Raw genomic sequence first — 19,380 nt, 5'->3', positions numbered from 1 at the left:
TATTCTGACTGTGGCTATGAATATGTTCAGAACTTAGTTGATTTGATGCACATGATTTTGAAAACTTTGGAAATATGATGTGCATTTTAAGATAGCCTAAGAGTGTAGGCTCTATGTGACTAGTAGAAAGACGATGGATCTGGGTCTCGTCCATATTCCGACTAGGGCCGTAAATATGGATCCCACCGAGTCCATCAACTCCCTAAGAGTTGGTGCACGTGCCATTCGTGAACATCCATAGTGCTTTTAAAATAAAATGCATGAATCATATAATCAGGATATTGCATAAATTTAAACTATATGATATGCATCCTAGTCTAAGCAGGAAATTAACTCTCTTATTCCAAAATTTACATTATTACATCACTAAATAAAGGAAATAAAAGAAATTTGCAGACTTCAGCTCCTTCTTTTGATTGTTCCTGCCAAACTTGAAATTGGGTTAGCTCAAATATGTGGGTTTTTCCAAGATTTTCCAATAATATTATGAAATTATTGGATTTAATTGGATATAAACCCTATGATCATGCTTCCTTGATATTTGAAATGATGTAAATGCAGGAAATTCAGTAGAAAATAGTTTGAAATTCGGAATTGGGGTCAAAATGACCCAAATACCCCTAATTATAAAGTTATACCTTTAAAATCAGGGTTTTTTTAAAGGAAAACTTGGTAAAATTGAGATTTTGAAATTCAAATTGAATCAAATGATGATGAAATGCAGTATGACATGCTTCTAAACACATTAGGACTGTAAAATCAGAATTTGGCATTTTGCAATTTATCCAAAATAATGAATTTCGCTTGTTTTTCACTTGGATCCGGGTCCTGCGGGACCCTGTTTTGGTATTGTGGCTAATCCGAACCTCAAATGGATTTCAAATTGCACCAAATTCGGTATGAAGCATCTAATTACTCTAATAAACAGCCTAGAATGCTAAAAATCACGAAATGATATGATTTAAATGCTAAAATTCAAAGAAAGTCCTAAAATGGTGGATTTTGCCTATGGATCCGAACCAAATGCAATGCCTAATATGATAATGCAAGATTTACACCATGGAAATTTCTGATATTTTGCAGACTGCTAAAAGACCCGAAATGAAACATTTTTGGTTTTTACAGCCTCAGGATTTGAGCCATGGTGAGTTCGGAAACAGGGATTTAGTTCTGATAGAGGTAAAATCATCCTAATCTGATGTAAAATGCCAAAAAAATATAAAACTGCTATGGAAATTTATGAAATTAATCAGAGCTACGCACGACACCTACATGAACAACTTTCATGTTTATGACTTCGGCATTTGATCAACGGAAACACAGATAAAAATATAACTATTCCTGCCTGAACTAACAGAACAGACAAATGTAGCAAAACAGAAGACTGACAAAAAAAATCCAAAGCAGGTATCAACACTGTTCTAAAAATCACAGGCTTTCAGATGCATACATAGGACACCTCGGACATAACTTTCACTTTTTACTGTTTTGGATTTGGAGCAACACACAAAGAGAAACCACAGCCCTAAGTCGATCCAAGATCTCAGAGTTCCAAATTAGACTCTGACACGTGTCCCGAACTCTCGGATTTTTTGTCAGACATAAAAAAAATCATAAAAATCTGATAAAAGCATATTAAAAACTAGACATTTTTCTCGAGTTCAAAACATCTTTCGGATTGAAAATTGGATCTCCCATGAGGGATATCTCGATTTTACAAGTTGGCAAATGATTTTCAAAACGCATCCCGGGTAACAAAACCCGACTTTCCATTTTGAATGTTTACCGCAGTAAACAAATTCAGACGCCTCCGAATTTTTGGCAAAATTTCAGGGACACCTAAGGGCGATTCCGTGATTTTTTTGGGATTTTTAATAAAAAATAAATGCATGAAATGACGTGTGGACTGACTGACAAAAACAGAGACCTACTGAAAATAAGCAGAATTGAAATAAATGCTAAATTAATCCTAATTAATTCATGAAATATGCTAAATGAATGAAATAAAATGCAAATTAAACCTAGCTAACTACATGAATGTTAAAAATCATCAAGGAAGCATAATGAAACATTTGATATATGTCGTTTTATGAGAATAGCTCAATCCATCCCTCGGATGAGCTCTTTCTTCAAACGACTCCCGAATCGGATTATGTAATTACATCAAGGGGAAAAGAAGTGCACCTTGCTTCGTTACGCAGTGTAGAAGCTCTTGAAAGGGGCGGCTATCACGAGCTTCCTTCGTCCTTCGCTCCGGGCTTCGGATGGTTCACCCAAATTGACCTCCGCTTGAATCGAGTTGGCCACTGCACGAGCTTTACTCCACCTTCTCCAATGAGCCCAAAGGGGGCATGATTTCCAAGGTTCAAAATCAGATGTTAGGAAGGCTAGGTCGAATTCTCCAGTTCACAAAATGGTCTCCAAAAAAAAGATCCCTCTCTTGGGCGTGGAGCCTTGTTTTTATAGGTTTTCTGAAGAAATTTGAAATTCAAACAGGCTCAATCTGAGCCCTCCTTGTGGCGCCATCTCAAGGGGTGCCATCTGGGGGTTTGAAATTCGAATTTGGCTTTTGCAGAGAGCCCTCAAGTGGCGCCACCTCATGGTGCTATTTTTTATTTTTGAGAAAAATAAAAAAAATGGAAATTTTGTGGGTGAGACACCTCAGTAGGGGGAATTTGGAATTTTTCAAAAGTTTGCTTGATTCTCTCTGCAGGGAACTCCCAGAAGGCGCCACCTCAGAGGGTGTTCTCTTGGAATTTGAAATTCAAACTCACCTTTTGTAGGGAGTCCTCAGGTGGCGCCACCTCATGGTGGGCTACCTTTATGAAAAATAAAATAAAAATAAAAAAATGGAGCTAAGTGGAGTCCTGGAGTGGTGCCACCTCAAAAGGTGTTTGACACATGTCAGAAGGTCAGAGCAGTGGGCTCAGAAGGCGCCACCTCAGAGGAATTTGAATTTTGCTTTTCCTGGTGAAAGGAGATCTGGACATGTGGCAGTCCAGGACGGTTCCAAGTGTCAGCCTGCTGGAGAGGTTCTTCAGATGACGCCACCTCAGAGGGGAATTCGAATTTCAAATGGAGGTTGGCCCTGGAGGAATGGAGGATGGACATGTGGCGCCCTCATAGGCCATCTAAAAAAAAATCAGAGCTCAGGATTTGCGCCACCTAGGCTTTGTTTGAATTTTGAATGGTTTGCTTTTTCTGAAGAAAGCCAGGAGTGACATGTGGCGCCTACTTTTCTGAAGAGAGTAGGGAGAAGACATGTGTCCTCTACTTTTTCTGAAGGAGTGAGAAGGAGACATGTGTCACTTGCTTTTTCTGAAAGAAGCAGAAGATGACACGTGGTAGAGGGGAGAGAAGGATGGCCAAGCCATGTGGCGCCATCTCAGACAACATGGAAAAGAGTAGAAGTTCAGGATCTGCGCCACCTATGAGGAGATTTGAAACTTTGAATTCTAGTTTTTCTGAAGAAAGCAGGAAATGACACATGGCACTTGCTTTTTCTGAAGAAATGAGAGCTTGCCACGTGTCCTCTGCAGGAGACACACTCCAGATGGCGCCACCTCAGAGGAGACAAGCCTACCTTTTCTGTAGGAGTTTTAGGAGTGACACATGTCTCCTACTTTTCTGAGAAAAATAGGGAGAGACATGTGTTAGGCTACTTTTCTAGAAGGAGGGAGGGGTTGACACGTGTCCTTTGTAGGAGACACACTTTAAGTGGCACCACCTCAGAGGAGACAAGCTCCACTTTTTCTAGACAGGACAACCTATGACACTTGGCATCTCCTGGTAATCTTGGAATGACACATGGCGCAGGATGGATAGGGTGACACATGGCAGATAAATGGGATGACATGTGGCGACTTCTTAAGGTAGCCCCACACTGACACTTGGCATGTAGATGAGAGGAGAGAGAAAGGACAAGTGGCACCAATCCAGGGGACAAGGCTCCTATATTTTTGGGTTTTTTTTTTAAATTCAAATTTTCAAAAGAAAACTTGTGTGACACCACCTCAGTGTGGGTCCCACATTGCTTCTTTACTGAAATAAGGATAAAACAACAACTTCTTTTTGGAATTTTCATAAAATCTGGACTGATTAGTAAAACAGGAATTTTTGGAAAGAGTTGACCCCTGTAGGGAAATTTTGTAAAAGGAGGATATTTGAAATTGTCAAAAGAGCAAAATCTGAGGTGAAGTGGCTGAAATCCATATTGAGAACTACCCAGATCGTTTTCCTGAGAAAATATTTTGAAATTCAGAGTCCTGGGGATAAAATGGGAAGAATTGATAATTTTGAAGACCCAGGGTTTTTGAAATCAATTTTGAAAAGAGTTGAAATTCTAATCTGGATTGAAAGTTTTGAAATCAGGAGTTCTGGACCTCGAAATGACATGCTGTGCAGTGCAGTGATTTAAAATGCTCATGCAATGATATGCAATGTCATGTCTTATGCAATAGAATCTTGAACCAAGACTTTGGAGATGTCTGTCTCCTGTCAGGAGTAAGATTTTGAACATCTGAGATAAAAATAGAGAAATTTTGAGAGTTGCAGATGAAATTTAGACTTTTGCAAGGTTTGGGCTCAGAAAATGACCATTTTGCCCTCTGGCGATCCCAGAGGTTGAATGATGATGCTTGGTGGAAATGTCGGGGAGGTGAGTGAAAATTTGGGGTGTTTACAGATGCCCCTCTTTGCTACTAAGCCGGCTCATAGCCGAGCTTAGTGGCAAAGAAAACACACCAAATTTGGGCTAAAAAAATGCCCCAATTAGAAGGATCTGACTGAGTATGAAGAAATTGGCCTGAGGAAGATGGTAGATATGAAGCAAAGAATGGAGAGAAAAGATTCACTCTATGAGAGTGAAGTTCAGGTTTATGCCCTTAACCTGGATGGGACAGAAATACCTCGCATGGAACGAAGCTCAGGTTTGACCCTTAACCTGATTGGGGAATGAAATATCTCATCGAAATGAGACTCAGGTTTGTACCCTTAACCTGATCGGGTGGAAAATGAAATACCTCTTTGGAAGGAGGCTCAGGTTTGTACCCTTATCCTGATCGGGCGGAAAATGAAATACCTCTTTGGAAAGAGGCTCAGGTTTGTACCCTTATCCTGATCGAGCGGAAAATGAAATACCTCTTTGGAGGGAGGCTCAGGTTTGTACCCTTATCTTGATCGGGCGGGAAATAAAATACCTCATCGAAGGAGGCTCAGGTTTGTACCCTTATCCTGATCGGGCGGAAAATGAAATACCTCGTTGAGTGAGGCTCAAGTTTGTACCCTTATCCTGATCGGGCGGAAAATGAAATACCTCATTGAGTGAGGCTCAGGTTTGTACCCTTATCCTGATCGGGCGGAAAATGAAATGGAATCCTCGAAGGAAGAGACCATGATGGAACCTTTGGATTTTGCACAATAAATCCGACAGGGGTTTTTGCAAAAGGAAGGAAAATGGGGTCCCTAAAGCTTGAAAAGGGATTGGTTTTGGGCGTCTCATTGCTGAGACTAAAATCAGCTTTGGAAATTGCCTTTCGCAAGAAAATGATTGGTGGTTCGACCTCGAACCGAAATGGGACTGTCTATGGTGGGACAGTGGGGACACAGGGAAGTGTGCAATATGAGAGTTCATGCTCTCAAAGAAGGAAAGGAATCAAGTCCTTAGGAGGGATTTAAAATTGGTGTCTGGATGTATCAAAGAGGGACATCAAGCTCTCACTTCACGTCAAGAGAGCTAGAAAATATTGTCAAAATATTGAGAATTTTATTGTTGATTCAAAATATTTGAAAACGTTGCACATTTTTGCAAAGATATTCTTTCTTTTCTACCCAAAGCATTACCTTCAAACAAGGTTCACTTTGTAGAATCGAGACTTGAAATCCAAATTGCTCGCAATTGACCTTCTTCAAAGAAGTTATCAATTTCCTTGATATGAGCAAGAAAGAGAATTTGATATTATGAAAGCAATTAATGAAAGAGTATTGATAATAGAATTTCACAAGATTAAAGAGGATTCTTGATAGATCTGGCAGTTTGATATCTTGAGTGCTTCTCTCATGATAATCTTTCTGCACTCTTTTGGCTCTTTGGTGTTTTGCTACATTCTCCTTTATTTTGGATATGTTCTGACTTTTCTCTCTTTCTTTTTCCTCTCTTTCTCTCTTTTGGGAAGGGTACTTCACAAACTCCTTCAACTTGGAGATGTTTCGATCCTTCTTGGATGATGGGTTTGGAAATCTTTGGGCGATAGCTGAAATTAAATATCTTTTAGGGATTGTCGAGAGGTTCATCGCATCTGCCTTCATCTCGACAGTGCTTTGGACCTTCCCTGGAAGGATCCGTCACAAACTCCGTCATCTTGGAGATGGGGGTCTACTCGCCTAATTCGCCTTCATCTTGACGACAGGTGAGAGATCTCTTTTGCGGATATTTAATTGCAGCTTAGGTGATTCTGAGGAGACAGGGTTTGGGTGAATTCTCTTTTTTCTAGCACTCAGGATATTTCCACTGTCTTGTCCTTACAAGAATAGCCTTTAACGATGCGCCATTGACTGCGATCAATATCGATCATCTACGGCTTTTCAATAACATTGAATCTTCTTTTCTGGCCATATTGAGGATTTATCCTTCATCCCTTTGGTTGGCCAATAGAAAGAATTTGAGTTTTAAATCCCTTTTCGCAAAAGCTTCACTCTTTTGGAAGTAATGCTGAAGGTAAATTGAGATAGAGATTAGTGCAATAAAGATTCTGAAATCAACAAATAATTTGATTGACAAATTGACAAAATTTTCTTGAAATCCTTGGTGAAAATGAGTATTTGAAATCCGACTCAACACATCCGTGACGAAAATTCTCCTCTCTTTTTTTCCAAAAAAAGAGAGACTCAGGCTTAGCCCTTACCTGAATGGGAAATGGGAAATACTCCTCTCTTCCCTGAAGAGGAGGTGTTTGCAAAACGAACTTTCGAAGAGAAATTGAGCTTTCGTCAAAACTCCCTAATATTAGGCTTCTCTTATGGAAAGGGGGCCGATAATAGTGAGGTCTGAAAAATTGGGTCATGAAAGGAACGAGTTCATCACACTCTCCCTGCAAAGAGGGTCCTTCATGATGAAAATGACCTAGTATGAAATTGGGGGGTCACAAGAAAAGCGAGTCTCCGTCGAGCCTCTCCCTTTGAAAGGGTTCCTTGTGTGAAATTGGAAATTGTTTTGCAAACGGTTCACAAAGACGCGAGTCCCTTCAAACTCTCCCTGAAAAGGGGCTAAGTGAACGAATTGGATAGCATGCGAAAAGAACGAGCTCCCTCGAACTCTCCCTAAAAAGGGTCTTTCGCAAGAGAAAATGATTGAAATTGGATATTAAAATTGATTGACCCGAAGGTCGAAACTGGAAATTGGAAAATTGGTTGCTGGAAATTGAATGACCCGAAGGTCACAAATTTGGATGACCTGACGATCGAAATTGAGAATTGATTTGACCAAAAAGGTCGAAATTGAGAATTGGTTGACCGAAAGGTCGAAATTGTGTGACCCGAAGGTCGAAATTGAGAATTGAGTGACCTAAAGGTCGAAATTGGGAAATGAAGGTCAAAGATTGGAAATTGATTGACCCGAAGGTCGAAATTTGGAAATTGATTGACCCGAAGGTCGAAAATTGGAGATTGATTGACCCGAAGGTCGAAATTTGGAAATTGATAGACCCGAAGGTCGAAATTGAGATTGGTAATTGAAATTGAGAATTGAAAATTGGGTGACCCAGAGGTCGAAATTGGAGAATTGCCTGATTTGAAGATTTAAATTGGAATTTGGAGGTCAAAATGTCAAATTTGAGCAATCGACAGACCCTGAGGATCAAAATGACTTGTATCAACAAGGGAGAATGATGAGTTCGAGTCAGAGCTCGAATAAAATATAGAGATCACGAGTCGGAACCCGGATCAACAGAAGAAAATGAAGCGCTCGAGTCAAGGCTCGAGTAACTAAAGAGATCTCGAGTCGAAACCCGGATCAACAAAAGAAAATGAAGAGCTCGCATATGAGCTCGAATAAGGTAATGAGATCACGAGTCGGAACCCGGATCAACCAAAGACAGTGAAGAGCTCGCATCTGAGCTCAAAGTAAAGAGATCTCGAGTCGGAACCCGAATCAACAGAGAAAAATGAAGAGCTCGAATCTGAGCTCGAATGAAGATAAAGAGATCACGAGTCGGAACTCGGATCAATAAAGAAAATGAAGAGCTTGAGTCAAGGCTCGAGTAAGATAATGAGATCACGAGTCGGAACCCGGATCAACAAAGAAAATGAAGAGCTCGAATCAAAGCTCGAATGAATAAGGAGATCTCGAGTCGGAACCCGGATCAATAAAGAAAATGAAGAGCTCGCATCTGAGCTCGAATGAATAAAGAGATCTCGAGTCAGAACCCGGATCAACAAATGAAAATAAAGAGCTCGAATCTGAGCTCGAACAAGATAGAAAGATCTCGAGTCGGAACCCGGATCAACAAATGAAAATGAAGAGTTCGAGTCAAGGCTCGAATAAGTTAGAGAGATCACGAGTCGGAACCCGGATCAACAAAGGAAAATGATTTGAATAAAAACCCCGAGTCGGGACTCGGTTTTCTAAAAATTTGGGATTTTGAAAATGTGCCAGTTTGAGTACTGGATTTTGAAATAATACCAGTTCGAGCGCTGGGTTTTGGTTCAGTATTGGTGATGACCTTTTGATTTTGAATTATTTAGGAATCGTGATGGGACGGTTTGTTGAAATCCTAATACTGACCAGATTGTTGTTAATGCAGTTGAATGTCAATGAGCATGAATTGATGCATATGAATGCACATGTGCATGAAATGAGGAATTTGTTTATCCTGCCTGCATATAGAACAAAATTTTAAAATGCCTCAGTGTAACTGGGAAAGAAAGTTGGATCATTATCTGAAGGAAACAGGAAGGATTACAAGAGAAGAATAAATGTTTCAAGTATAAAACTTTTTCAAGTGTCGAGCATTAATAGGATCTGGCAATTCTACCCCATCGGCATTGATGAGCCGATATGAGTTGCGGGGTAATGCTTCTTTGACAACATAGGGACCTTCCCAATTTGGCGACCATTTGCCGCCGGGACGATGCTTGAGATAAGCTGTGGATCGAAGTACTAAATCATTGACTTTGAATCTTCTTTCGATGATAGACTTCGCATATTGCCTGGCTACTCTCTGGCGATAGGATTGAGCATGCTCTGCTGCTTTTAGCCTTCTCTCGTCGAGTAAGTCTAGCTGCACTAGTCGCTGCTGCTGGTATTGATCAAGAGGTAATTGCAGAAGTGAAGCAAATTTCAAAGCGGGCTTCTGAACATGTAGCGGCAATACTACTTCTGTTCCATAGACCAATTCTGATGGAGTAGCATTCGTTGGAGTTCGAATAGTGGTCCGGTAGGCCCATAGTGCATCGTGGATCTTCTCATGCCAGTCACGGCCTGTTTCCACAGTTCACTCTAGGATACGAATTAAAATCTTGTTGGTGGCCTCTGCCTGACCATTCCCTTGAGGATAATATGGAGCGGAAAAATGGTGATAGATCTTGAATTTTGAGCAAAATGTCTTCATCTTTTCATTCTTGAAATGACTGCCGTTGTCTGACACAATGTCATGTGGGATGCCGAAACGGCAAAGGATGTTCTTGTGAATAAAAGAGACCACATGTCGGCCTTCTACTGTGCGAAGAGTGATAGCTTCTACCCACTTGGTGAAATATTCTGTTGCGGCAAGGAAGTATTTATGGCCATTTGAAGCTAAGGGAGTGATGGGACCTACGACATCGAAGGCCCACATGGAGAACGGCCATGGAGAAACAACAGACTGTAAATAAGTTGCTGGAGCATGGATGGAAGGTGCGTGTATCTGACACTGTACACACTTCTTCACATAATGATAACAGTCTTGTTGCATAGTGTTCCAGTAGTAACCTGCTCTGATGATTTGCTTGACAAGGGTTTGGTAGCCGACGTGGCCACCACAAATGCCTTCGTGTGCTTCTCGCACAACTTCTTTGGCTTCGTCTTCATCTAAACATCTGGAATACTCTGAACTGAATCCACGACGATAGAGGACATTGGCCAAAATGAAATATCGAGTAGACATACGCTGGATTGCTCGTTGCTCTTTCTTTGAGAGTTCTGGAGGAAATTCACCAGTTTCTATGAAAGTTTTGATATTGTAATACCAAGGCTTCTTCTTTTGCTCAGCCTGGTTTACCTGTTCCGCTGGAATGAAAGCAGGTTGGTCAAGTCTGCCAATTTCAAAAGAGCGACAAGATTCTCCATTCTTGAATGCCATAATGGAGCCTAAACTGGCTAGGCTATCGGCCACTTGATTAAAATCTCTCTTGATGTGAAATAACTGAAATTCTTCAAACTTGTTGACGAGAGCTGAAACAATTTTCTGATAGGGAAATAACTTCTGATCTTTGACTTGCCATTCGACTCGAACTTGATTGACAACAAGTAATGAGTCACCGTAGGCATGCACTCTCTTAACATTGAAGTCTAGTAGAATCCTTAGACCTTGAATCAGGGCTTCGTATTCAGCCATATTGTGAGTGCATTGAAAGTCTAGCTTGAGAGAAAATGGAATCATCTCCTTTTCTGGAGTGATTAATAAAATTCCGATGCCTATTCCCGCCATATTCTTAGAACCATCGAAAAACAAATTCCAGACTGGAGATTGCTGGATATTGCAAATTTGCTCATCAGAGAAGTCATCTTCGGCTTTCTTCTCTTCAGCCAGAGGAAAATCCGCCAATTGGTCTGCAATTGCTTGGCCTTTGATTGATTGCTGCGAGACATATTCTAAGTCATACTGCATCAGTAAGACTTGCCACTTGGCGACTCGTCCGCTGAGAAAAGGTTGCTCTAAGATATACTTGAGAGGATTGAGTTTAGACAGGATTTTGACCTCTGATGCCAACAGGTAGTGTCTTAGCTTCTGACATATCCATACCAGAGCTAGGCAGGTCTTCTCTATTTGAGAGTATCTCTTTTCATAATCTATGAAAGTCTTACTCACGTAATAAATGGCGTGCTCTATCAGGCTGCCTTCTTTGTATTGTGCCAAGAATCCACCGCATGCGACTTGATTAACTGAGATATATAATAAAAGAGGTTTTCCCAATTCTGGCGGCTTCAGGATGGGAGGATTAAGAAGATACTTCTTGATTCGATCGAACGATTGCTGACATTCTGGTCCCCATTCGAACTTAACTCCTTTTCTGAGTAAGTGGTTGAAGGGCTCACATCTCATCGCCAAATTGGAAATGAATCGCCGGATTGACTGCATACGTCCCTGAAGGCTACGCAGTTCTTTGAGATTCTTCGGGGGTGGCATATCAATGATAGCCTTTGCTTTGGCTGGGTCAACTTCAACTCCCTTTTTGCTGACCAGAAAACCCAACAATTTGCCTGATTCGACTCCAAAGACACATTTTTGCGGGTTAAGCCTTAACTTGTAAAGAATGAGTCTCTTAAAGACTTGATCAAGTGCTTCGAGGTGATCTTCTTCCTCTTTAGATTTCACGAGAATATCATCAACATACGCATCCATGATTTTGCGCATCTGATCGTGAAAGATGACAGCCATTGCCCGTTGATACGTTGCTCCAGCATTCTTGAGCCCAAAAGGCATAACTGTATAGCAAAAAGTGCCCCAAGGCGTAGTAAAGGAAGTTTTCGATTGGTCGCGGGCGGCCAACTTAATCTGATTATAGCCGGAATATCCGTCCATGAAGGAGAACATGGCATGTCCTGCCGTGCTATCAACTAGAAGATCGATGCTTGGAAGTGGATAGTCATCCTTCGGAGTTGCCTTGTTGAGGTCTCTGAAGTCTATGCAGATCCTTACTTTGCCACTTTTCTTTGGGACAACGACGATATTGGCTAGCCAATCTGGATAGTCAATAGGTCAGATAAATCCTGCTTTGAGTAGATCTTCAAGTCCTTCCTTGACTTGCTGTTCTATTCTGGGATCCATTTTTCTCAGCTTCTGCTTGACTGACTTAGCATCCGGCTTCAAGACGAGACGGTGTTCGACTAATTTGGGGTCTAAGCCCGGCATGTCTTCATACGTCCATGCGAACACTTCTTCATGCCGCTTGAGAAAATCTGTAAGCCTTTTCTTTTCTTCCGGACTCAGACTAGTTCCGATCTGGAGAATTTTGGGATCTTCCTCTGAACCGATATTGACACCTTCAGTTGGATCTTGTACTAGAGGAGATGGTTCATCTTGCTACTGAACAGCAGCGAACTCTGGTAATTCCTGAAGAGACTGATCATATTCTGCACAATCATCTGACTGCTTTGCAATCTTAGCGTTTCCGGTGCTTGCTTTGATTCTGTGAATTGCTGTCGACTTCTGAAGGGCCTTGGGATTGAGAACGAGCTTCTTGATTGTCCGAGAAGTCATTCTGAAATTTTGGAGAAGAAATCTGGTTCAGACAAATTGGCCTATAGTAAGGCAATCAATCATTTGAAGAGAACCACGCATAAAATGGCATTGAATTTATAAAATGATGAGACAGACAAAAAGGGAGTAGATGGCATCCGGATAGATAAAGAAACTTGGAATTTTATTGATTGAATTGATCAGCGACATTGGTAAAATGAGACATTTATTTGGAAAAGAATAGAAAGAAAATAACAAATGGTCTTCATTGTGCCCCTTTGACAAAAACAGTCTTCCTTGATGAGCTTCCTCCGAAGAACCCTAGTTCTGCTCTGTGGGGACGATGTTTCTGGATCATTGGTTCGATGCAGCCGTCTTCATTCTTGCCGAGTCCCTTGAAGGGTTGATAACCATGTTTCAGGAGCAAATCGAATCCCTTTCTTGACTTCATGAATTGAGGAAACAAGGGATGATCCTTAATGGTGCTGTAGTCGATTCGACCTCCAACCTTGAAGAATTGAGGACCTTTCCATCGTGTCGTGGCTACTGTGTGCAGAGATGGCTCTGATGGTGCCTGAAGTATTTCTCGATTCTCTCCGAGGTTGATCTCTTCACTTTCCCTGATGTTGGGAATATCTGCATTGAATGATGGCCGGGGAATCATGGGCTGCGGGAGCCTTTCTTCTGGGTCTTCTCCCAGTATTGTGGTAATCATTCCACCTTTTGACCACTTCACACATTGATGTAGGGTGGAAGGCATTGCATTAGCATTGTGAATCCATGTCCTTCCGAGCAGTAAGTTGTAGGTTGGTGGTACATTAACCACGTGGAAAAGGACGGAGTGCACCGAATAGTTGATGAACACCTCCAGGAATATCTTGCCCTTGGCTGTTTGACCATGATTGTCAAACCCATAGATAGTGATGGGATCTGGAATGTATTCCTCGTCCTTGATCCCTAATGCCTTTGCGGTCATTTCGGGACATATGTTGAGGCTACTGCCTCCATCGACCAGCACATGGGGAACTGTCATTCCTTTGACTCGAACGACAATGTATAAGGCATTATTATGAAAGGAATGAGGCTTTGGAAGGTCCTCATCTGAGAAGGTGATTGGTGCATTGGTCATGGCAGAGTTTAGAATCTGTGCCATGTCTTCAGGAGTGGTACTGGGCTTAACTTTGATTTTCCTGAGCAGATCATCCAGTACTTGTCGGTGCTTGCTAGAATTCTTGGCCAAGTCAAGGATGGAGACATTGGATAAAGCAGTCAGAGGCTTCTGACTTGAATTCTCTGGCCTAGGTCTAACGATTTGCTTGAAGAAATCAGGAGTGTAAGACCCGCAATTTTTCAGTATCTTTCTGAAGAAATTCACGAGGCATTTTCAAGTAAAAATAACATCTGAACCCGAAATACAAATCAGATCGATTTGTACGAACCAGTTATACTTGAGATATTCGTCGCTTTGCGAATATATGCTCAAACACTCTAGAAGCCATAACCTCTTAACTAAACAAAAACAAAGGATTTCCTCGAGCCAACTTTCTTAGTTACGTCAATACAAAGAGAATGGCGTACTCAGAATTTTTCGGAAAAAAATCGCCGAAAACCCGAAATTCTTGCGGGACCCACGGAAATATTGGTGGGACCCACAGAAATATTCCTCAGAAAATATCTTGTGGGACCCACAAAATATCCTATGGAAATATCTAGTGGGCCCCACCTCAAAAGGAACCTCCTGGAATTAAAATAAAGCTCAGGGGCAAAAGGGGGATAAAAATTCCCAAGAGGAGGTGGGCTTGGGCTATAAATAGCCCTCCCCACTCTCTCTCTTCTCATAATTTCGACCCCCCCTCTCTCTCTTGCCTCCTCTCTCTCTCCTAAACCTCCCCTAGTGAGCCCAAGTGAGTCTGAGCCCACCTGACCTGGCCTGAACCCACCTGACCTGGTCTGAGCCTGCCTGACCTGGTCCTAGCTCACCTGACCTGGGTCTGAACCCACTTGACCTAGTCCAAACCTAGTTGACTTGACTTGAACCTAGTTGGGTTTAAAGTCAAAGTCAAAGTCCGTTTTGGTCCAGATTCCGGTTTGGATTTCTGAACCCAGACTTAGCCTACTTGAGCTGAGTTCGAACCTGCTGAACCCAGTTGACTTGGATCGAACCCTGTTTGGTTCAAACCACTTAGGTTGAGTAGCTTGACCTACTCTCCCTCTTTCTCAACTAAGTCAGCTTCATCTGACTTAGTCTGACCTCTCGAAGGAAGGCTCGAAGCCAAAGAAGCAACCCGGAGCCGTTTCTTCCACGATTTGAAGTAAGTTCGCTTCGTTGATCCATCTCTCTCAAGTAGTTGATTGTTTGTATATAGAATATACTTTCTGAAGTAGTATCTTGCTTTAGTTCTTGGTTGAGCCCTCTAGGACGCTTCGGTGTTCACGCGCTCGCCTCGTAACTATCGTCGGATATATCTATGTTCAAACACGCAGTATATGCGTTCTTCAAAATGGTATCTCGCTTTAGTTCTTGGTTGAGCCCTTTAGGACACTTCGGTGTTCACCCGCTCGCCTCGTAACTATCGTTGGATGCGGATCTAGGTGTATATCTGCTGATTCTGCCGACGCGTCTTATATCGCACAGGCTATGTAATTTACCTTTGCCGTCGCGTCGTATGATGCCAAGGCTCCCTGTTTTCTGCACTTCCGATTATGCATTTACTTACGCCGTCGCGTCGAACGATGCCAAGGCTCCTGCTTTCTGCAATGTCTTTACTTACGCCGTCGCGTCGAACGATGCCAAGGCTTCTGCTTTGTTATATATGTAGAATATTTCGTTCAGTTACACACCCTGAACAATAGTATATGCATTTCTTTACGCCGCCGCTGTATAAAGCACAGGCTTCTGCTTATACTACATATATAGCGCATAAATGAGCGTTCAAATGGAGATCAAACTCCAAATCGCCCATGCGATTCCTTGACCGCTCCTCGTTCAAGATTCTGCTTGACGAATGAAGCCCCTATTGGAAAGGCTTCGGTTTTTGGCAAAATGCTCTTTACGTAATGACTAAGTCAATTTCGTATGGCCTGGCTATGGCCAAGGGTTCCTGCAACCTTGATGGATGCAAAGTACGCACAACGGTGCGCATCCATTTCCCGAATTAAGCGTGGCGATTTCCTACCAAAGAGGGGAGATGCCGCTGAAATGGATAAAAGAAACGCACGCTTTCTCCGTAAAAGAGAGGAAGTGCTGCTGAAATTTCTGAAGAAGCTATGAATAGCTCAGAAAGAACGTAGCAGGATACTCTGACATATAGCAGAGTGCTACCCAGTTCATGATTTGCCCTCTACAACGTAGAAGGGTTTGTCGCACCACTGCCGGTAGAGCAGGGGAGGTGCTGACGAAATGGTTGGCAGAAGAGCTGCCGGAACCAATGGAACGGCATAATGATGTCCGTCGATGGAACGATGCCAGATCGGCTCGTATCCTTGTGCCTGCAAGGGCACCTTGCTCGTAAGGGCCGCTGAGCCGGAGTAGAGGTTGCGCCTTGGCTAGGTTTGGACTCGTTGCGTAAAAATACGCCGAGTAGCCGATCTATTTAGATCGAGTCATATGCATGCTCATTGAGAACGGTTACACAACCAGACTCGTAAGGGCCGAAGAGCCAGAGTGTGTTGTTTCCACCCAAAGAGGTGTGATGCTCGTGGTGGCCGAAGTGCCAAAGAGCGGTGTTCTGCATGCATATGAATAAGACTTAAGGTCGCACATACGCCGCGGTTGAAGATCGTGTTAGGGGTACCCCCTCAGTAATGACTGTGTTGGGGAAGACTGAATGGGGTCGGGTACATACTCCCGTAGTGCTGAAAGCACGGGCTGCCTAAATGGCATGCAGATTCTGTCCAAGTAATTGTAAGACTGGCAGACCCCTTCAGGAATTATGCTCACTGTGGAATGACAGTGATGGTACAGCCTTGAGTGACATGTATTTTACTTTGGACCTGATAGAGTCCACGATGGCCTCGGTCACTCATGGGTTTTGGGGTCGTGGTTATCCTTAAGATCTAAGGATTGAACCCAACTACTGCAAGTAGAGGATGCATCCGAATATGGGCCTAGTAGGATTCTCCCAGTTGAAACACACTGCCCTACTATGGATAGGGTCAACAGGCCTCTGGGGTATCTAAAATACATAGAATAATCAACCCCCAGAACGTCGCGTTGATGCCCGGACAATAGCTCTACCTGCGTACCAAAGGCGGGAGCGGTTAATTATCGAAACAATGCATTAGTTCTAGGTTCAGCGATGCTTTGAATGTATGAGTGGATGACGTGTTGAGTCAGTCCTGCATAACCTTTGTGAAGGTGTCATGTTCGGTATACTACTGGACCGACTGGGCAAAGACCCGTGTTGTATCCGCACGACTAAGCTAAGCTCGAGGAGTTGTCCTTAGATGCGTGGGATACGGATGTGCCAAGTATGAAGACTTGAGCTAGACATTACTTTGAGACCCGGAAGAGGTCATGGCTAAGTCGTGGAGACTTAAGCGGCTATTCAAATCACAGCCCTGAAAAGGCTTGCTCTAAGTCATGAGGACTTGAGCGGATGTTCAACTCATAGCCCTGAGGAGGCTCTTGCGATATACGCTAAGTCTTGGAGGCTTGAGCGTCGTTATTGCGCATTGCGACCCTGAGTGGTCATTATTGTATTTGAGTTGAATGGATGTATGACTGCATACTTACCAGACCATCAGTGGTTCTGACCCCGTTTTATGGGGATTTCAGGTGTTGGACCTGCGTGGCGATATGCGGAGCAAGGCGGCATCGAGTTCCAGGGTTTCTCTAGACAGAGTTGTACTGCTTCCTTTTTATTGAACCTACACTGCTCTCCTAAGCAGTAGTGTTGTAATAAACATATGTTTTCGATAAAATGGAACACCTTGGTGGTCAATGAATTGCTTGGCCACATACCTGCAACGTGCTCGGAGTTTTCTAAAACCGACGACTCATTATCGTCTTATTCCGCTGCTAAAAGCTTTTCTAAGTTCCGCTGCAAAGAAAAAAAAAAAGAAATCCATGAAAATTTTAACTTAGCTTTGTTTTGGAAATCCGGGGCGTTACAGAATTGGTATCAAAGCATGAGTCTGAGAAACCTGGTTCAAGATCCGTCATGTTTGCGGTATCGCACTGTAAGTATAAATCTTATACTTTCTCTAATTTGGGTGTATTTGTCTGAATAGATAAAATGGCTCCTAGGACGAGGAGAACCATGCCGAGCGAGGAGTCCCATACGCAGGGCTTCCTGCTGGAGACACTCAACAGGCTTGTGTCTGCCATTCGTGAATCAAGGCAAGCACCAGCCCCACCTCGCAATGAGAACCTTGGAGGAATAACATATGAAAGGTTCCTCAAACTCGACCCACCTGTTTTCGTTGGCAGTGCCGATCCAGAGCTTGCAGAAAGCTGGATCGAGGAAACAGAGCGGGCATTCCTGGTATTGGGAGTACCAGAGGATAGAAAGACTAACTTCGGCACATATAGGCTGAAGGATAATGCACGAAAGTGGTGGGATACCACTAAGCTTATCCAGTTCTCACAAGTCGAAGTCGTTCCTTGGACTGACTTTCGGAGAACTTTCTTGGATAACTACTTCCCGTTGCACTCCAGAAATAAGAAAAAGATGGAGTTTCTGGAACTAGAGCAGGGTGGTATGAGTCTTATCGACTATACTACCAAGTTTCAGAACCTTGAGCGGTACTGCTCTCGGTTATTCGATACTGACCAAGAGAGGGCCGATAAATATATCAATGGATTTCGGGAAGGGCTACGATCTCGAGTCATAACTAGCATGCCCTAAACATTTCAAGCCGCTATGGCAGCAGCTTCAAAGATTAGTGCAGACTGGCAGCGATGCAAAGGGGTCGTAGTAAAGCGACCGGTAGCAAGTAATGGGAACAACAAGAGGACGTTCCCCGGTGGCCAAGAATCACGACCAACTTTTTATAAGAGGGATTTTCAGGAGAACAACTTTACTCCACCGGCCGAGCGGCCATTACAGATGGTAGAAGCCAATCAGCCCTACCGACAGTCTAATTTTCGATGCCCGAGGTGTAGCTCAGATCACCCCGGAGGGGTTTGTCCTCGCGATACAGGGGGTTGCCTGTATTGCGGCAAACCAGAGCATCGTGTAACAGAATGCCGCAAGAAGGCCTCAGATCTTCAACGAAGAAATATGGGATCTGGAGGACCCTCTCAACAAATACAACAACAACGACTGCCACTACCCAGGATAGAGCAGAAACCTGTGGCAGGTCGTGTCTATGCGGTGACAGCCGAACAACTCACGGATAATGATCGTATCAAGGAATCTGAATACCTTGATAGATAGAGTTGTGTTGGGTAAGAAGCAATTGAAAGACAAGATCCAATGAATGCTTGAGACAAGTGGCTTATGACCTTGTGTACGGTCATCTGGATAGATATGTATCCTTGCTCTGTAAAGTAATTTTGGATTTGTCAAATAAAAATCTTAAGTGCTTATGCCCAAAATTTATGGCTATAGACCCCATGATTGAAAAATTAAGTTTGCGTAATTAGAACGTTAAAAGTTACTTAATAAAATAAACCATCGAGGAATTGTTCCCAAGAAGAGAGTCCTGTGAGGTTTTACATATTCAAGATCAGATCGTCTAGCCAGAGTGAGCCTGTGAGGGTATACAGCTCCGTGCGAGTGTATATGTTCCAAAATCAGTAGCTTAGCTAGTATGATTCTGTGAGGGTGTACTGATCCAATATCAGGTGAGTCTGACGAGGGCGAACCTGTGAGGAGGTACGTTTCCAATACCAGGTAGTCTGACAGGGGACTTATTCCAATATGGTTAATCTCTAGAAGAATGATCTATGTGTATGGAATAGTTACACAAGATGGCTATATTGATAGCCGGTTGGAAGAAC

The sequence above is a fragment of the Nuphar pumila genome, chromosome 12 (assembly GCF_984573655.1).
Source record: "Nuphar pumila chromosome 12, dmNupPumi1.hap1.1, whole genome shotgun sequence".
Classification (NCBI taxonomy): Eukaryota; Viridiplantae; Streptophyta; class Magnoliopsida; order Nymphaeales; family Nymphaeaceae; genus Nuphar; species Nuphar pumila.
The sequence above is the reverse complement of the archived record's forward strand: the minus strand, read 5'-3'. Positions refer to the sequence as shown.